At 42.8% G+C, this 18,254-nt stretch overlaps 1 pseudogene across 1 annotated transcript; it reads right to left on the reverse strand.

The window, feature by feature from the left end:
* Positions 1-11,708: 11,708 nt before the first annotated feature.
* LOC310778558 (odorant receptor 131-2-like) lies at positions 11,709-12,490 on the reverse strand (annotated as a pseudogene). The gene has a single exon. The product of its transcript is annotated as an odorant receptor 131-2-like (transcript).
* Positions 12,491-18,254: the final 5,764 nt, after the last annotated feature.

Consider the following 18,254-nt stretch of genomic DNA (forward strand, 5'->3'; position numbering starts at 1 on the left):
ACTCTGCTCTGTCACCAGGTACTTTCTCTTCTGCTCTCCCTGTAACTCTGCTCTGTGTCACCAGGTACTTTCTCTTCTGCTCTCCCTGTAACTCTGCTCTGTGTCACCAGGTACTTTCTCTTCTGCTCTCCCTGTAACTCTGCTCTGTGTCACCAGGTACTTTCTCTGCTCTCCCTGTAACTCTGCTCTGTCACCAGGTACTTTCTCTCTCTGCTCTCCCTGTAACTCTGCTCTATGTCACCAGGTACTTTCTCTTCTGCTCTCCCTGTAACTCTGCTCTGTCACCAGGTACTTTCTCTCTCTGCTCTCCCTGTAACTCTGCTCTGTGTCACCAGGTACTTTCTCTCTCTGCTCTCCCTGTAACTCTGCTCTATGTCACCAGGTACTTTCTCTTCTGCTCTCCCTGTAACTCTGCTCTATGTCACCAGGTACTTTCTCTCTCTGCTCTCCCTGTAACTCTGCTCTGTGTCACCAGGTACTTTCTCTTCTGCTCTCCCTGTAACTCTGCTCTGTGTCACCAGGTACTTTCTCTCTCTGCTCTCCCTGTAACTCTGCTCTGTGTCACCAGGTACTTTCTCTATCTGCTCTTCCTGTAACTCTGCTCTGTGTCACCAGGTACTTTCTCTCTCTGCTCTCCCTGTAACTCTGCTCTGTGTCACCAGGTACTTTCTCTTCTGCTCTCCCTGTAACTCTGCTCTATGTCACCAGGTACTTTCTCTTCTGCTCTCCCTGTAACTCTGCTCTGTCACCAGGTACTTTCTCTCTCTGCTCTCCCTGTAACTCTGCTCTATGTCACCAGGTACTTTCTCTTCTGCTCTCCCTGTAACTCTGCTCTGTGTCACCAGGTACTTTCTCTTCTGCTCTCCCTGCAACTCTGCTCTATGTCACCAGGTACTTTCTCTTCTGCTCTCCCTGTAACTCTGCTCTGTCACCAGGTACTTTCTCTCTCTGCTCTCCCTGTAACTCTGCTCTATGTCACCAGGTACTTTCTCTTCTGCTCTCCCTGTAACTCTGCTCTGTGTCACCAGGTACTTTCTCTTCTACTCTCCCTGTAACTCTGCTCTGTCACCAGGTACTTTCTCTCTCTGCTCTCCCTGTAACTCTGCTCTATGTCACCAGGTACTTTCTCTTCTGCTCTCCCTGTAACTCTGCTCTGTCACCAGGTACTTGCTCTCTCTGGAATGTTGTTCAAGGCCTTGAGGGCTCTTTCACAAGGGCTGGGGAGGTATTGAGAGGGGCTCTGGGACTGTGGCGACGTAAAGATCTGTTAAATTAGTCCACCTCCCTCTCAGAGACTTCTTTTATTCTGAGGGTCAGCTCCTCCCCCCCTGTTTACCCACATCAATTGGTCTCTCTTTCTCTCTCTATCCTTTCTCATACTCAAGTGTCCATCTGGACCGCAAGCAAGAACAGAGCGAGGAGGAATTACATTTTTGCACACACAAATGTTTCTTAAAAGTGTGAGCGCCAATATTAACAATTCTTTTGAACATCACTATTTTCAATGACCTCATATTCATATATTTCCTGCGGCCTGCATGCTTACATCCTATAGACCAGTGGTTCTCGAACCTTCTCACATCAAGGACCCCCTAAACGGACACAAATTATACCATGGGCCCCCATTTGAGATTAAGATTTTGTCCCAGGGTCCCCCATCTGATACGATTTTGCTTTTAGATGTTATTATAGAAAGTGTATGAAACCCATGACCAAAATAGTCATACATTCTGTCATTGTGTTACTTATGGATGGAATTATAGTGAAAATAAATGATCCCCCTTTTTGCCGGGGAACCCCCTGAAAACCCCCCACTTTGAGCACCACTGCTATAGAAGAAGGGATGCAGCCGTAGATACAGTTAAGCTCTATGTAGTGCTACTTATAAACATAAGGTGCCATCTGCTGGCTAAAAGGGTGAACTATTTCCTTACAGATTCAGGGAGAGTTTGTAGAGATTCTTCTTAAAACATGTAGACCTATTTTGAACCTAAAATGTCATGACTTTCCCTGATGTCTCTCCTAAGTGTTCATTTAACCTTTGGCTGCGACTGTAAAACAGTTTTATGTATGGATCGATGAAGGCCTCTTTCCTATACTTTGCTGTATACTTGATCGCTGCCTTCAAGGAAGCGGGGTTACATGGTTAAGACCTAAAGAATAATATCTGAGTTGCTTAATTTACAGCTCTGTCTGTAACTGTGCATTACAATTGAGGGGCAACTGTGCAATTCTCTATATTTAAGGGTAATGAAAATAGTTGATTAGTGATGAATACAGAAAACATGAATAGGCTACTTAATATTTAACTTGCTCCTGAAACCTGGTACCTCTTAGCCTTCAGTGCATCACATTGGATTGAATTGAAAGACTTCTCAGTGCAATTTTCACACTTTACAAAGTTATCCAGTGGGCCGGATTGGAACCTTTGGCGGGCCAGCCCGGTTCTGGCCCCTGGGCCGTATGTTTGACACCCCTGCAATAAGGTATTCCAGATATGCAAGGAGATGGCATTGAGCTTTATGACCAAAATAAAGATGGTAGAATTTTCTTAGATTTAATATTCTGACTGCATTGCTATGACTGGGATGGTATAGTAATCAACTGGGGAAGTTTCATGGTGATATCTCTATTATTTAAAAAAAATTGCGCTATTCACCTGAATGCAAATCTTTTGTTGTTGCTGTGATTTACAATTTTCCGCTGTCTGTAGCTTTCCAGTAGCTAGTTGAGCAGGTTGTCCACCCTGGTTGTGATCCTAGAAGGTCCTATGTCATTTCTGGGGGTCAACGTTTTATAATGTTCCATGTGGGGGCACGGTGGCGCAGTGGTAGCTGTCGCAGCTAGAAGGTCCTGGGTTCGATTCCCACCTGGGACGCTGTGAGCGCTGAAAGAGTGCGTGCCCGTCCGCATGTCCTCGAGTGCCCACCCCCCAAGTGGGGTCATCAAAAAGGGCCTTTCTGTGTGGAGTTTGCATGTTCTCCCCGTGCCCCCTGGGGGTTTCCTTCATATAGGAACCCCTCACCAAAAACATGCAATATCCTGGTCGCTGAATTGGTGCCTCCTCTGGTCATTCTGTTTGGAGGGAGGGGAACTCGTTGGAATAGTGTGATCCTCCCACGTGCTATGTCCTACCGGTGAAGCTTCTCCTGTCAAGTGAAAAGAAGCGGCTGCTGCCCATGTCTCGGAGGAAGCATGGAGCCAGTTTGCGGCTCTCCCCCCAGATCGGCAGAGCAACCAGGATAAATAAATGAAAGTCCCTGTAAACCAAAATCCACAAAAACCTTCTATTAAATTTAGGGTCTTATGTGAGTAATTGTGTGCCTCAGAAAGTAGGAGACATTAGTTTCAACCCAAACCCCCAAAATTGCCACTTTTCTACAAGGTCTGGGTTTCCACTTCCTCACACACACGCGCGCACACACACACACACACACACACACACACACACACACACACACACACACACAGACTCCATCTCTCTTTCCTTCTCTCTCTCCTTTTTTTTATTATTTTTTAATTGTCACTCCGTAGTACAAGTATCATGTGTGAAATTCTTGTGCTGTAGACTCCATTACAACATAGTGCAAAAAATAAAAATAAATAAATAAAAACAAGAGGCAACAAGCAATAAAGCAGTAGACACGCCACAGACAGTGGCGTATTCACTGCACATATGTGCAAATGGCATGAACATACTTTAAACATAATTAAACATAACATTCTGTTAGGTGCAAATAGCATACACCTAATTAAACATACTATTGAACATTAGTCATACGTGATGGTAGCAGCTGCAGTGCGGTACAGTACGGCTACTACACTATTTGTATATGTTAAGGAGTCTCGTGGCCTGCGAGAAGAAACTGTCCCTCAAGCGATTTGTGCGTGCTCTTGGGACCCTGTATCTCCTCCCTGAGGGTAGCAGGGAGAACAGACTGTTGTGGGGGTGGTTTGTGTCTTTGATGATCTTCAGGGACCTCCTGAGGCACCACTGGTTGTACAGATCTTGCAGTTCTGGCAGCTCACATCCTGTTACGTGCTGGGCCGCGCGCCTCACCCTTCTTAGCGCCCTGCGGTCCATGGTGGTACAGTTCCCGTACCAGGTGGTGAAGCAGCCAGTCAGCAGGCTTTCAATGGTGCCTCTGTAGAAGTCCCTGAGGATTTTTGGCCTTAGCCCGAATTTCTTCAGGCGCCTGAGTCCGTGTAGTCGCTGTTGGGCCTTTTTGACAACAGTGGCGGTGTGGTTGGCCCATGTCAGGTCCTGGTGGATATTGACTCCCAGGTACTTGAAGCTGTCCACCCTTTCCACCACTGTGCTGTTGATGGTGATTGGGGGGTGTGCCCCCCCCCCCCCTTCTGTAGTCTACAATGATCTCCTTTGTCTTCAAAGCCGTTTTCCCACATGCGCTTTGTACCGCTAAATGACCGGAACGTGGTCTAATGCCTGCATGTGGGAACGTTGTCGTGCCGGTATAAGCGCGACCCCGTCGTCGCGGAGATTTCACCAGTTTCGAGCCAGTCAGAAGAGCGGTATGCCGCGATAGGCACAGAAGTGAGAAACGGGTCCAGTCATTTTCCGCGACACCGGTCCTTCTCTCATCATGGCCGAGGTGTACACACTTAACGTTCACTTCCAGCTTGCATCATCTAATCATTCGCGCACATCAAAGCAAACTACTTCCACATTTCGCTTCGTGCATTTCGTCGCTGTGCAATGAAAGCCACTTATCTCCAAATCGCCAACTTTTCAGGAAATGAAAAAAAAACCTGTGCTCTTAAAATACTCAACACCACGTTGTCATATTTGACACGTCTTCATTGTAGACAGTTTATCGCTGAATGTGTCATTACATTATTAATATCTTACCTGAATAAGCTCAAATGGAGACGTTCAGAGAGAGGTGGTTGTCCTGGCACCATTGTTCCAGGGCCTCCACTTCCTTTCTGTAGTCCGTCTCGTCGCTCCTGGAGACCCGCCCCACGACCGCTGTGTCGTCTGCAAACTTCACGATGGTGTTCGAAGTTTGAGTCGCCACGCAGTCGTGGGTGTAGAGGTCATACCAGAAGGGGCCAAGGTTATAATAGTTTTGGATTTTTTCATTAGTTTTTATTTTTATTAGTTTTTACTTTTTGTTTTCAATTTCAGTTTAGTTTTCATTAGTTTTTAAGGTGGGTTTGATCGTTTAGTTTAGTTTTTATTTTTTGAAAATGCTTAGTTTTAGTTTAGTTTTTATTAGTTTCAGTGTTAGTTTTAGTCTTTTTTTGCCCCTTTGCTCTTTTTTTGTAATATGGGATGTTTGTCAGGGGTGAGATTCAAAAGGGTCATAAAAGATGATAGATCTAGGAAAATAGATGTAATCTCCAGTCAAAATATAGGCTTATTATGTATGAAATACTGTAAACACACAATACCGTTTCAGTTAGTTATCGTTTTTTTGTAAAGCTTAGTTTTTATTTTTATTTCAGTTTATTTCATGTTTTTTCAATTATAGTTTTCGTTTTTTCTTTAGTTTTCGTTAACTATAATAACCTTGGAAGGGGCTGGAGACGCACCCCTGTGGCGCTCCTATGCTGATGGTCAGTGGTAGTCAGGGATCCAGTCACCCAAAATTTGAGAGGACCTGACATGGCATGCTATACTTTTTGTTTGTGTTTTATCTCTTCATTTGGACTTTAAGGTCCACTGAATGAGAGGTCTGCTCTGCCGGAAACCTCGCGAAAAAAAGTTGTGGCCATTTTTGTATATGAAGCCTTTATTTTTTGACCGAAAAATGTGAAAGAAAAAAAATGTTTTTTTTCCTCAAAGTCCTCAGTGGGTTGCGTAGGCTGTCAATAAATTCATCCCAGGTACACAGAACATGTGTGTTGACAACACCAAGTTAAGAAATACACTTACAAAACCTTTCCAAATGATTTATAGCCATTTTCTATTACAAAAAAGCACTCGTTTTTTGAATTTTCTCCATTATTTTCATCTTTACTTTGTTAGTAAGCAATTATATCCTGAAATATGACATCAGCCAATGTGTCATTCTTTTCAGCCGATATTATAGTCATTCCACACTAAAGATTATTCAAATCAACCCAAAATCAATGGATCTGTGGTGATTCTATTACCTTTATGCTCAAAATTCCTGGAGACATGTTTTTAGTTTTAACAAAACCCTGTACCCCAAAGACAATACTTGTAACACAAGAAATTGAAAACAACAAAATGATTTTAATCACAAAATGTACACTGGATGACAAGCCAACAAAACAATTATTGTTATACAGCTTAATTTGGATAGATTGTAACCAGTATCTAGAAAACATTAAATTAAACATTAGCTGAACAACATTATTGAACTCAACACATTAAAAAAAGAAAGAAAAAAGACTGGCAACAAGGTCTATAATATAACATAAAATTACCTTTGCAATGAACAAAATAACTCAATCACTGTCACTGTCTTCAAGTGTGAGTTCATTCCTTGAACATTTATTGGGGTCCCCAGTGCAGAGACATGCGATGACACACTTGACATTGGCTCTCACACAAGAGCATCCTCGGGCACACATGCTTTTCTTGCAGTGACAGTATTTGATGCGTTTGAATTCTGCAGGTTTTGCCTCCTTCAGCATCATGGTTGCCATCAGCTTACCACTGACAAGCTCTCTGCCGAAGTCAGTGGCAACAGGGTAGGTTGGTTGAGACATATGTGCTCGCTTGCATACAGCCAACTGATGCAGGGCTCGGCGAAGGTGTAACTGGAAGGCATCTTCGGTAGGTGGAAGGCAACGCATGTCTCCTTTGATATTGCCAAAGAGATGGGCTCGCAGTGCATCCAAATTACCACTGAAGTAACTCCTCTCATACAGTGACACCATGTACCGCCTAGCCGCTGTCACAACATCTTCTTTAACATCCAGGCTTTCCCCAGGGTTACCGTATCTGCACAGGGGCAGAAGGTCTTCCAGGTGATCAACGGCAGTTTTGTAGGCGTGCTTTTTTCCCTTTTCTGTAGAGCTAGCTGTAGAGATAGCTCACTGTGTCACAGCACAAGCTCAAGGATCTGGGACTAAACACAGCAATGTGTGACTGGATCCTGGACTTTCTGACAGACCGCCGCCAGGTGGTGAGAGTGGGCAACCTCACCTCCTCCCCACTGACCATCAGCATAGGAGCGCCCCAGGGATGCGTCTCCAGCCCCTTCTGGTACGACCTCTACACCCACGACTGCGTGGCGACTCAAACTCGAACACCATCGTGAAGTTTGCAGACGACACAGCAGTCGTGGGGCTGATCTCCAGGAGCGACGAGACGGCCTACAGAAAGGAGGTGGAGGCCCTGGAACAATGGTGCCAGGACAACCACCTCTCTCTAAATGTCTCCAAGACCAAGGAGATCATTGTAAACTACAGGAGGGGGGGGGGGGCGCACACCCCCCAATCACCATCAATGGCACAGTGGTGGAAAAGGTGGACAGCTTCAAGTACCTGGGAGTCAACATCCACCAGGACCTGACATGGGCCAGCCACACCGACACTGTTGTCAAAAAGGCCCAACAGCGACTACACGGACTCAGACGCCTGAAGAAATTTGGGCTAAGGCCAGAAATCCTTAGGGACTTCTACAGAGGCACCATTGAAAGCCTGCTGACTGGCTGCTTCACCACCTGGTACGGGAACTGTACCACCATGGACCGCAGGGCGCTAAGAAGAGTGAGGCGCGTGGCCCAGCACGTAACAGGATGTGAGCTACCAGAACTGCAGGAACTGTACAATCAGCGGTGCCTCAGGAGGTCCCTGAAGATCATCAAGGACACAAACCACCCCCACAACAGCCTGTTCTCCCTGTTACACTCAGGGAGGAGATACAGGGTCCCAAAAGCACGAACAAATCGCCTGAGGGACAGTTTCTTCCCGCAGGCCACGAGACTCCTTAACACACACAAATAAACAATCATGTAGCAGCTGCTACCATTACATATGATAATTATGCCTATTATTTGCACCTGTGCAAACAGAATGTTTAATTATGTTTTAAGGTGTCTACGCTAGAAAAGAAAAGGAAAAGTTTACTGTTATTGCTTGTTGTTCTCTTGTTTTACTGCATCTATATGCCCTGTTTTTGCACTGTTATACTGTTATTTGCACTATGTTGTAACGGAGCCTACAGCACAAGAATTTCACACGTGATACTTGTACTACGGAGCACTAGGTGCTGAGGAGCATGGAGGAAAGATCTGCAGCTTGAACATCATAGTTCACTGCCAGGGCGTCTGCGATTGCATCTTCTTTACCCACAGCTCCTGCAGGCCATCCATGTAATTTTCTGTGATCCTGGTCGCACTGTTCTGTTAAAAGCAGATTGTCAAGTTGAGCTTCCAGAACTATCCTGTGAGAAGCATGAGGAGGCAGATACCAGGATGTTTGCCCACATTGCATACTCATTACAACATCTGCACCACAAACGGGCTGTAGTGGTGGCTACTGACACAGACGTGATCATGATGTGCATATACTACATTGCACACATGGATGGCCTGCAGGAGCTGTGGGTAAAGAAGATGGATATCTACCTGCTCATGCAATTGCAAACGCCCTGGCAGTGAACTATGATGTTCAAGTTGCAGATCTTTCCTCCATGCTCCTCAGCACCTACTGACTGGATGTGACACAGTGAGATATCTCTACAGAAGAGGAAAAAAGCACGCCTACAAAACTGCCGTTGATCACCTGGAAGACCTTCTGCCCCTGTGCAGATACGGTAACCCTGGGGAAAGCCTGGATGTTAAAGATGTTGTGACAGCGGCTAGGCGGTACATGGTGTCACTGTATGAGAGGAGTGACTTCAGTGGTAATTTGGATGCACTGCTCACACTTGAAGACAGTGACAGTGATTGAGTTATTTTGTTCATTGCAAAGGTAATTTTGTTATATTATAGACCTTGTTGCCAGTCTTTTTTCTTTCTTTTTTTAATGTGTTGTGTTCAATAATTTTGTTCAGCTAATGTTTAATTTAATGTTTTCTAGATACTGGTCACAATCTATCCAAAGCTGTATAACAATAATTGTTTTCTTGGCTTGTCATCCAGTGTACATTTTGTGATTAAAATCATTTTGTTGTTTTGAATTTCTTGTGTTACAAGTATTGTCTTTGGGGTACAGGGTTTTGTTAAAACTAAAAACATGTCTCCAGGAATTTCGAGCATAAAGGTAATAAAATCACCACAGATCCATTGATTTTGGGTTGATTTGAATAATCTTTAGTGTGGAATGACTAAAATATCGGCTGAAAAGAATGACACATTGGCTGATGTCATATTTCAGGATATAATTGCTTACTAACAAAGTAAAGATGAAAATAATGGAGAAAATTAAAAAAACGAGTGCTTTTTTGTAATAGAAAATGGCTATAAATCATTTGGAAAGGTTTTGTAAGTGTATTTCTTAACTTGGTGTTGTCAACACACATGTTCTGTGTACCTGGGATGAATTTATTGACAGCCTACGCAACCCACTGAGGACTTTGAGGAAAAAAAACTCTTTCACATTTTTCGGTCAAAAAATAAAGGCTTCATATACAAAAATGGCCACAACTTTTTTTCGCGAGGTTTCCGGCAGAGCAGACCTCTCATTCAGTGGACCTTAATGTCCAAATGAAGAGATAAAACAGAAACAAAAAGTATAGCATGCCATGTCAGGTTCAACCCATTTTCTTGAGCTTTTGGGCCTGTGGATCCCTGACTATGGGGAGGAGGTGAGGTTGCCCACTCTCACCACCTGGCGGCGGTCTGTTAGAAAGTCCAGGATCCAGTCACACATTGCTGTGCTTAGTCCCAGATCCTTGAGTTTGCTTACCAGCCTGGAGGGTACTATGGTGTTGAATGCTGAGCTGTAGTCCACGAACAGCATTCTCACATAGGTGTCCTTCCCCTCCAGGTGGGAGAGGGCGGTGTAGTCTCTCTCTCGCTCTCTCTCTCTCTCTCTCGGAGGAGACCTGCAGTCCTGCACACACACACACGGGACACCCCCACACAGTCAGCGGGAGAAAAGTCTAAAATCGAATTGATTCTCATGACTTTTGTCATGACTGTCAAACCTAAATTTATGTACTTTGCGACGTTCATCATCGTTCAAAGTTGGCTGGTGGCTTATTAACATAGGTTCCTGTGATGTGATGAACTCAAAATGCTAAATAATAAAAAAATATTTCTGGTTTCCAGGGACTTTAAATTAGCACTAATGGGGGATAAAAATGGGAAGGACTATAATAAGAACTATAATGTTCCATGGCTGATTTCCAAAAAATGAATAATGAATGAAACCTTTATTGCCCCTCTCAGGGAATTTGCTCTGCACAAAAAGAGCCCAACAAGAAACCTAACAGGCAGGCAAAGTAATGTAACCTGTCAGGTAGATGGATTATCTTGGCAACGGAGAACACAACGAATCATAATGCAAAGTGTGTGTGTGTGTGTGTGTGTGTGCGCGCGCGCGCGCGCAGAATGCAAAGTGTCTGTGTGTGTGTGTGTGTGTGCATGCGTGCGTGTGTGAGCAGAATTGTGTTCGGCCACAGCTATGCCATTTTACGTGCGATCGGGCTGAATCTTTCAGGAAGCATAAAGAGCACCCCTGCGGGTGACATAACGGAGCCAGATTTTTTTTGTAGGTAATTAGGGCCTATTCATTGTAACTAACTCGCACGGGTCCACTAGTGAGAGAGAGAAATAGAAATAAATACCTGCAAGCCTTTTGTGTGCACCGAAAAAATCTTAGATCTTTTATTTTAACTAATGAAAAATTTGAAGAAAAAAAAATGTGTTGTGTTTATATTTTTGTTTCTGAATAGTTTACCATGGTATACACATACAGTAGATTACTGTCTTCTGTTGCAACACATTTCACTAAGTGCTGCCTTCATATAAGAGATAACGTCATGGTTGAAACGCTGCAGCATTTAGTGTCTCTGACAAAATGCCATCCTGCTGCCATGCAAGCATACATTCAAAGCTAGTCATGATCTCTAAATTAGAGCTATGCTTTAACTTACAAAACAAATAAAATCTATTGAAGGGACAATATCAGCCAGCCTGGTTATGTTATTGAAAATATAGCTCTGACCGGCAACTAAACAATGAACGAGTGTTTATATTTGCATTCTACTCAGAAAATACCAATTCGCTGCATCATTTTGCATAACAAAATGTGCAATAAGTCATGTGGTGCAAATTTAGCATATGACTATAGCATCTGAAAAAAGATAAAACAATTGACTATTTAAAATGCCATTTTAGAATCTTCTTGTAAATAGATATTCAACATTATAACACATTAACACACATAACACACTACTGTACAAAGCCTACTGCAAATCTAAGTTGAATGTTGGCATCTTCTCAAGAGCAAAATAGCAGCATATGATTTATTTATGTATTTATTTGCACATAAAAAATCAACAACAAAAGAAAGGAAATAAATGGTCAAAACGATGGTAGACACAAGAAACCATAGTGGGCTTATACAAGGTCTCTTACCTAAGAAATTACACTAATATTTACAATTATATCAAAGCTTACAATACAGTATAAACAAAACAAGAAAAACAAACAAAATGAAACAAACACAATGAGACATAAAACATAGGATCAGGTAATGCATAGTGATCATAGGCAATTAAAAACAGGGAATAAAAAGAAGGGTGTATACGATTTGAAATGTCATGTCTTATCAAATGGCTTTACTGAATTTCTGAGGCCCAAGGTGAAATAGGTATTGAAGACATGTCTGAAGGTGTGATCTCTGAGGCCATATATGAGACGACTCAAACACCTGGGGAAAATGATAATGCCTATAAACAGGACATATTGAACATGTGAGGCCTTCACAGGATCCATGTTCCAGTGTGCAATAGAGCTTAACGTGTGAAACAGAGTGGAGCTCAGACACAGGCAGAACTGAAGAAGATGCATCAGCAGCACCGTCTTGTGGGCCTTATTGGCTGTAGGCACATTAGATGAGGCCAAACTTACTGTAACCATGATGGCAATGTATATGTAAATGATAATGACACCAACCAACACAAAATACACAATGGTGAAGGTCTTGTTTATAGGTGTATAAATCTCTAGTCGTAGGACTGAGTATCTGATGCAGAATGTCAGCATGGTGAAACTTTTGTTCTCAAGACTAACATATACAAACAGTTGGCTGAGTGAGTCGAAAGAGCTCACTATCCATATGACAGAGATGGCCACGCTTGTCCTGCTTTTGGTGGCAATCTCAGCATGCCTCAGTGGGAAGCAAATGGCAATATAGCTCTCCAGAGACATCACAGCGAGGTTGAGGGGTGCAACTTTTGTGATGAGGCTTGCAACCAAACCCATCACTAAGTAAATGTAAACAGCATGACTCCATTTACATACAGGACGAGTAGACACGGCGTCAGAGAAAGCACAGCTCTAACAGGCTTCAGGAGGGTTAGTCCTGATGTCTCATTCATGGCTACAACTTATACATCCATGAAGGCATGGCACAACACAGATACAGCAGACTACTTCCTAATAAACAGTAGAAATGTTATACAAAGTACAAATAAATACAAATTAATGACTAATCCGGATGCATGAAACCTTTTCAGGATGAGATTGTTGTGAAGAAAGAAAGAAAAAACTTAAATAAGCATGTTTGCCTGAAGCACAGTCACAGTTAAAAACATTGAAAAAGTAGTTACACAATCCAAAAGCCAACCACTATTTCAAGTACGTATATAACAATTCTGTAGTCAAAAACAAAACATGCAGAGCTAATGAGGAATAGTAGAATACTTGCATACTGGTCAGGAGCTTGCTGCGTAGGACTTCACCAATCACAGCACAGCAGTGGTTGATGTTGGATAGACAGCTTATTGGAAGGAGTAAAGATTTGAGATTGACTGTGCTAAAAAAGAGATGGTTGATAACAATATTAAACACCCAAATTCATTGTATTCTTCATTTGGAATCTCTTTGTTGACTTTTTATTTGTTGCAACTTTTAAACACTGTTAAACAACAACCATTTACCAAAAGAAGAAGACAAATCTATAGACGGTTTTCACCAGAGCGCAACCCCACAGCACTTCCTTTTTCTCAGCATTCGGCAAACTGCAGAAATATTCACTCGACATCGTTACTTTTGTTTTCGCTGCTCAGCTGTATAGACGGTTTTCACGGAATGGTCAATCCTGCACTTTAATGTTTTTTTTTCTTTTATGTCCATAGCAAACACTGCAACAGGAAGTGAGCGGGGGTTCAATTTAGAATGTTTTTGTTGTCAAGTTAAAACCGTCTATAGAAAATAATGTACATAAGTTTTTATGCATTTCACAACCTTGCTATCTTAAAAACACACATCTATCTATCTATCTATCTATCTATCTATCTATCTATCTATCTATCTATCTATCTATCTATCTATCTATCTACAGTATCTATCTATCTATCTATCCATCTATCTATCTATATACAGTATATCTATATATATATATATATCTATATATCTATATATATATATACATATATATACATATATGTGTGTGTGTGACAAAAATAACAATGTGCTCAAGTAAGTTTGAATGAAAACTGAAAAGAACTAGAAATAACCGCCTCGCGGTTGTATGCCTCCGCCAACCGGTCAAGTTGCAGTCTACATCATCTCCATCATCGTCCAGACTCATAACGCACAACCTTGAAGCCCACGCGCAGTGGTCTGGCCATTCAGCGTTATGGCATTTTAGGCAATACTAAATTGGGGGTACTTCAACAACACGGCTAATCATTTTCAACATGGAAAATGTTTGTCCTACCCCTACCCCCCTACCCTAGTCTGATTCACTAGAAGCAGGCTGCAGGGATAAGCTCTGCCATTGGTGCCAAGCACTGCCGACCATTTCAGTCGCTCCCTGCAAGCTCTGCCATTGGCTCCGACCATTTCAGTCGGAGTGAAGGGGAAAATGGCAAGTTTGACGAAGATTTGGATTGTGCAATAAAGCAGGCCTGGCTTGGTGCTTTTGGTGGATGGTTGTAAAGATAAGGGAGCATTTTTTCTGCTATACCAGAGTGAGAGTAAGAGAAGCCAGACTCTCTCCTGCGCTGGTACAGCGGGAAACAGAGATCTTCTGGCAAGCGAGACTACCCCTACCCCTAAACCACCCACATGCCACCAGCCACTCCCCCTACCCCCCCGAAACCCCGACTCTCTATACGACCCTCCTATCCCTAGCTATGGCTCCTTTTACCTAGCCCCGCTCCTGGAATGCGGTCAGTGACCTTGAACTTTGACCTTTGACCACCAAAATCTAATAAATTCCTATCCAAGTGGATGTTTGAACCAAATTTGAAGAAATTCCATCACGCGATATCCTGAGATATCGCGTTAACGAACATGAGGTCACAATCAGGGCCGGCCCGCCCTATATGCGAACTAAGCGGCTGCCTAGAGCCCCGGGAGTTGCCAGGGCCCCCCTATTTTTTTTTTTATAAACATAGGCTATAATATTATAGGCTGTGTGTGGTAGTTAAAACATAGGTTGACGTCTATTTATGTTTGTAGTTCAAACAAAAATATAAATACAGTAGGCTACATACAGTACAACACAAAAGGCTGTTATTTACCTTTTGTCGCCACCTGGTGAGTAAATATATAACTAAAACCATTAAAATTGACAACCGGTCCTGCATGTATCTACCGGTCCTTGGCACAAAAAAGGTTGGGAACCCCTGGTTTAACTGACCTGGCAACCCCTATGGCTGCTGGGTTCCACATGCTTGCTTGACACTGATAGGGCTACAAATGAGCGTCATCATCGTCACGTTTGTTTGTTTTAAATATTCCTCTAAATATGGCTAAAAGTCCAAAAAACGTCAAATTTTCTTCGATGCTGCCCACAGCACCGAGAATCCCCTCCTTACAGCACCCCCTACTTAAAAGTACTTTCAGCGCCCCTAATCTATATCCTGCTTAGGGCCCCCAGATGGATAGGGTCACAATGACCTTGAACTTTGTTGTTGAGTCCAAGTGGATTTGAGCCAGATTTGAAGAAATTCCCTCAAGGCGTTCCTGAGGTATTGTATGAAATGGGTGGTCGTGAGGTCACAGTGACCTTGAACTTTGACCTTTGACCACCAAAATCGAATCAGTTCATACGTAGTCTCGCTAGCCAGCCTCTCTTCCTTTCCGTCAGAGAGTCTGGCGTCGCAGGTTTCCATTGTAGGATTGCGAAAAAAAATGCTCTGTTTGGGTTAACCAATCAGCCTCGTCTTGGGCGGTGCTTAGCGTTAGTGCCCTTGGAAAATAGTTTCGGGGTGGAACTTGTGCCGAGCAGGCCTTCTTTATTGCACAATCCAAATTTTCTTCAAAACTTGCCATTTTCAGTGTGTAGCAACGAGTTAGCCTGTAGGTTTCTGCCGTTAGCTTTCTACGCTAGCTAGTTAGCGTTCGGCGGCAGCATTACAGCGACACACATGGGAGCGGAAGCCGCTCTGATTGACATGGTCGGAGCCAATGAACAGAGCGTGACAGAGCTTGCAAGCGGGGGAGCGGATATCCTGCTGCCACCGAAACAGCCGCTCGAATGGGAGAGCAGCTTTAGAGCAGGGGCGGGCTGATCCCTGTTGCCTGTTTCCACAGCACCAGACTCTCTGACGGAAAGGAAGAGAGACTGGCTAGCGAGACTAGTTCATACGTGACTGACAACCCAAAAATATAATGCCTCCGGCCACGGTGGATGCATAAAAGTAATTTGTATAAATTAACAGAAATGCTATACATTGATTGAAATTACATACCATATTGACATATTTCAACCCATGTCCTTTCTGTGTGTATGTTCTGGGTTTGAGTGGGTTTCCTCCCATAGTCCAAAGACAGTCAAGTGGGTTGGAGAGGCTACCTGGGACAATCTTTGCATTGGAATTTATTGCTTTCACTGGTCCCATTCTACATCGAACCCCTCCTAGGTCCAAAAGTAAAATAAAACGAAATAAAAAATAAATAAAAAAACAGTAATGTTGGAAGCAGAGAGGGAAAGTTGTGTGTATGCTGGAATTAGCCTATCCTGTAGCCCAGCCATGGATTGCCGATCGTGATACCTAAACAGGCCAATGCTAGCTTTTGGAGGTTTGATTAAAAGGAAAGTCAGTCATGCGTAGACAGCTGCTCATATTTAGGCCTACTCTTATTTGTTTGTTACTGTGATACACTGAAGAGAAGATAGTGAAATTGAGCACTAGCTAATAAAATGCTTCAAAATGCCTTCAAAACTCTAGTTGTGATGCGTTTACTGAAACTACCTGTCATGGATTTTTGAAAATGTAATAACTCAAAACTCAAACAAACACAAACTTAACAATGTCTTTGGTCCAGACCCAACACCATGGCCCCTATCGTTGCATCAGCCTGTAAACTGGGCTGAGCGCCCAGCCCACTCGATATCTTGGTGTTGGCGCTACACGCAGCCTTTAAGCATTACAACCACGCCTTTTAAGCGTAAAATTATGCACTCTCTGCTCATTGGGTAAGTGCAGTAAAGAATTACATGCTTCACTTTTCAGCTCCAATTCCACGGAGCGATCCAGTCCGGCTTCAGAAAAGCCGAGGGCTCTGATCTCCCCCCCTCCCTTTTATCCCCTCTTGTCTGTCTCCATATATAGGCTATTATTCCATATTATTCTCAAACCAATCTAACTGCAGTTTAAATACTGCAAGCATGTAAATACACTACACTATAGCAAGAGCAAAGTGAAAAGAATGTTCTAAACGCATCAGCTAGAAAAATATAGCCTATCCATATGATGAGATTAATTAGATTGGTGAAAGTTTGTCCAGAATGATATCGTTTTGCTACCTTTTCTTCTCCCCTGCTGCACAGGTAGGATGATGCACATAAATATAGCCTACATTATGTAAAGTCATTGCATAAATGTGTTTTTATTGTAAAACTAAAATGTGAAGTAGAGCCAATTTATTGGAGCGGACATCACAGTAGGACATGACAGTAGGACCGCGTTACACTGTCACTCATCTAAATCACGTTAAATCTACAAGGGATATATATATATCATATATATATGACATATATGTTTCACATAGGGTGGTGTTTTCATTTCGATGTTTTATTTGGTCCAATATTGAAATGTTCTACAATTGCAGGTTGTGTTACCATTACACATTATTTGGTCCAATATTGAAATGTTCTACAATTGCAGGTTGTGTTACCATTACACATTATTTAGATCTACCTTTATATCTATTTCGGCTCATTTGGTTGCTATTTATTAGCGAAATGGATTAGCCCAATGCATGCTGGGAGATTTCACATGCCAGGCAGTGAACTTACAACTTCTTTTTTCTATCAGATGTGTGTTGTGTCTGTCTGAGCGAGGGAGTCAGAGAGAGAGAGTCGTATTGTGCCTGTCAGACTGATGAGCATGCAAGAGAGAGGGAGTGACACAGAGAAGGGTGACAGAGGAGAGGCAGAGGAGCGCTCCGCGCAACTGGCACACTGAATAGGCCTGGTTTTCAAAAGCGCAAAGCGCTAAATTTACGCCAGGTGGGAAGATATCATTAGGCCAGTATTTAAGGCCGAAACGCCCATTCTCGCCCATTCTGGGACTGCGCCACGCCCAGTTCGCCTAAAGCGCATTTGGGGGCCTCACAGACAAAAACATGTCACCTTTGTCATGAAGTTTAGGAAAACTTTTGATGTCAGATAATTGCGACCATGTTTGTGTTTTGTTCCTACTCCCTGGTAGCCTATATAATCTTTTCAAGTCAAGATCATCTTTACAAGTTATTTGATTAATACAGCTTCATTTTTCTAAGTGTAGCCTAAATGGAAAAAAAAAATCTGGAAAAAAATATGATTTCCAATATAGTAGGCTATATATCCGAGAGAGAGAGGTTTTAACCCTCAGCTGTTGATATGAAGTCAAAATACTACATACAGTTAATGGGTTAGTGGTAGTAGTGCATGACACTCCCCAAATATACTGAATATTAGAAATGCATTCATGTGTAGACAACTTTCCCCTATACACACACACACACACACACGCACGCACACACATATATATATTAGAGCAGTGTATAAATTATGGTTTCCTTGGTGTAGTATACTGTACGACTGTAAAGAAATCTAAAGCTGCACAAGGCAACTTGCCAAAAAAAAGTGTGAAGAGAGAAGTGAACAGAACACCAGTTTCATTTGAGTAAATGGGGCGAGGCTAC

Source organism: Poromitra crassiceps (assembly GCF_964638095.1).
Source record: "Poromitra crassiceps genome assembly, chromosome: 1".
Classification (NCBI taxonomy): domain Eukaryota; kingdom Metazoa; phylum Chordata; class Actinopteri; order Beryciformes; family Melamphaidae; genus Poromitra; species Poromitra crassiceps.